The sequence below is a fragment of the Symphalangus syndactylus genome, chromosome 4 (assembly GCF_028878055.3).
Source record: "Symphalangus syndactylus isolate Jambi chromosome 4, NHGRI_mSymSyn1-v2.1_pri, whole genome shotgun sequence".
Lineage (NCBI taxonomy): Eukaryota > Metazoa > Chordata > Mammalia > Primates > Hylobatidae > Symphalangus > Symphalangus syndactylus.
Window position 1 is genome coordinate 137,866,048 of NC_072426.2, and position 3,052 is coordinate 137,869,099.

Here is a 3,052-nt window from a genome sequence, read left to right on the forward strand (position 1 = left end):
CAAAGGAATAGTCGAAGTTGCAAAATGATTTTAATCTGTGTCATGGGTAATTGGGACTTCAAAGTATTTAAGCCTTGAATATATATTATTTTTGATATATATGATTTAAATCAAACCATTTCCTGCCATCCTCTTGAAATCACAACTCAAGTGTTAACCTGAAGTGCCTCCTTGTTTATTGAAATGGCCTCACTACAGGCCCCACACTCTATGGTGACCAGAAGCTTCATTGTAGAAGGTTCACACAGTCTGGTTTGAAGCAGGGATTTGTTTTGATACTTTTTCCCCAAAAACAGTTTAAATCAACATTAGAAAACAATGTTTAGTTGTTTTATTTATCAAAATAACTGATGGAGAGATTGGTGAGATTATTTAGAGGTACAGCAATTTGAATTGTTAAGATTTATTTTATTCGTGATGTATTTTAAAACATCAGGGCAAACAGCCTATCACAAAAACTAACATATGACTAAAAATGCTTTCTTATAATTATTTTTCTTTAGCAATAAAAATGTTTATTTTATAAAATCAAATTTTGTTTAAAAGTTTAAATTACTTTAGTTGTTAAGTAAAAAATTTACTTATTAACAAAAATAAATTGATCAATATGTTGGAGCAGGGGATTCTGCAGACAATTTAGCTTCACTCTTCCTGCCTTAAAGACAAAAGTCAATACAAAATATTCTTTCTTCCCTCACAAATAGTTCCTTTTTTCAGAATGAATGAATGATATCTCACAAAGAAATATTCATTTTCTAACTGTAGAAGCAGTTACTGCTATTACAAGCTAGATTTTCACTTCAATAGCAACTGATGCACCCAGAACTCCAGTGTAGGTCACTTGGGGAGATATTCGTTAAACCCTCATCAGTCTCTTGACATTCACTGTGGTTGGTATAATATTATGGAGCCATATTTACAACATCCCTGTGCCACTTGTGGCTAGTTGCCATGAGAGATTTCCTTTTTATCACACTGATTGGGACCGAAATGTTGGTCGCATCAGCAGAGGCCAGATTATACAACAAGGGGCCTGAGGTCTCTGCAGCTTGAAAGGGTTGGGTATGTAAACCTAGGAGAAAACATGGGACATGATTGTCTGGGTGGGAATTAAAGCTATGTTTCAACTTGGGAAATTGATCTAGAGAGAAAGGAAAGGCAGGATGAGCAGGCTGTTGGCAAAAGATCAAACCGAGGGGAGTCTCAGAGACCTGCTCATCCAGATAATGGTTGGAGGTTCAGGTAAACAGATAACGGGATATTGAGGAGGTCCAGGAGCAACTATCAGGGACCTGGTTGTGGGAATGAATATTGGGATATAGCAAGCAGAAATCTAGAGTCTGTGTAAATTTGGATGGCAGGCAGGGAATTTCGTCATTGAAAGGGCAGTGCTGGAATCTGGGTAATGGAAGAGTCAAGTCACTGAGGACCTGTGTCTCGGTCAGGAAGCCCACACTGCACTGAAATGTGAGAAAGGACCTCGTCCTAGGGAACTCAGTCAATCCAAAGTTGTTATGGATTTTCTATGCCCCTAAGATGCTGGATTATTTCCAATTCTGGCTGACAGGCTAAAAATAATGTCACTGATACTAATCATAGAAGCAAAGACTTACTGAGAATTGTCTATGTTCTAAGCACTGATCTACCTGTTTTGTAGGTACTAGTTCATTTAAATCTCACAGCAACATTTTGAGGTAGGTTCTATCTTTATATACATTTTACAGAAAAAGAAATTAAGACTAAGTAACTTGCCCACAGCCATATAGCTAGTAAGTGGTGGGGCCCAGCTTCTAACCAAGCAGTCTGTGTGTGTGTTCTGGAGTCTGTGGTTATATCCTGTTTGTACATGGCCTATTACAGTTCAATTAACCATGCCAATGTCAAGCACTGTCCCTGGTTGGGATTGTGGAAAGCAGACTCTGAGACGGAGTGCAGTATGTAAGACGTAAGGCAGTACTCTATCTGCAGGGCCCGACAATGAAGCCTGCCTATTGTAACCACTCTCAGGTACCAGGGCACTTGGGACATACTCCTGAGATCAACACTTGTGGGAATGGAAGCAGGACTGGGCAGAGAGAAGTCAACCCATTGGGAGCTCTGGAGTGAAATGGCCTGAGGGAGTTGTCCTGTGTTGGATTGAAAGGGCCAGCGCTGCCTCAGGAAGGGCATGATCTTGGGCAAGGCGTGTTCTGCATCTGCAGGGCCTGGCAGTAAAGTCTCATATTGCCACTACTCCCAAGTACAAGGGAACTTTCTTAAGGGTATCTCATCTGCACAGTGCATTTCTATGCCTATAACAAATACATTTCTATTTTCTGAAAATATCTAGAAAAGATATAAAGTTTATTCTGCTACTCCTGCTCCTTCTTAGAGGGACCTTAAATCCCAATTTGCTCAATACAGTCCTGGTTTATACTTGTATTCCTGGCATACTTATTAATAGCTTCTCCTTTTACTCTTAAAAGTATCCTGGTTGGATGTAAGTTATTTTACCTTCTTAATGCTCTTCTGTTCCTCCTTTTTCCTCTACTAATAATCTCTTATTTAGTTTCTAAAAAATAATATTTTGATAGAAATAAGGGCTCTGACTCTGTTTACAAAATTTTTCAAAGATAAAACAATTGTTAGGTCTGGCATCACTTATCTAATGTTGTCAGCATGCTGGCTGAAAAAAAAGACTCAGAAGTTTGACAATCACAACTAGTTATTTTTTCTTATACTAATATGAATAGGATAGTATTGCCTAGTACTAAGAATACATTTCTTTAGTGTTGTAAAATATTATATAAGGATGACTCTTGGACTCCTTAAGGTTGGTTACCTAAATAGAATAAGGTCTGTTGAAATATTAAGTCATGAATGAATAAAATATCTTCAATTCTCCTTGGTCTGTATTTAAATAAAGTAACGTCAACACGAACATCTGAATTTTGCTAAGGCCTCACTCTCATTCCATATTCTTAACCTTGGAAGCAAAGTACCATTTCCCCTTCAGTCATTTCTTGTGAATTTTAAGGGGTATCTCCTAAGACCTGAGAAATAAGCCCCTACA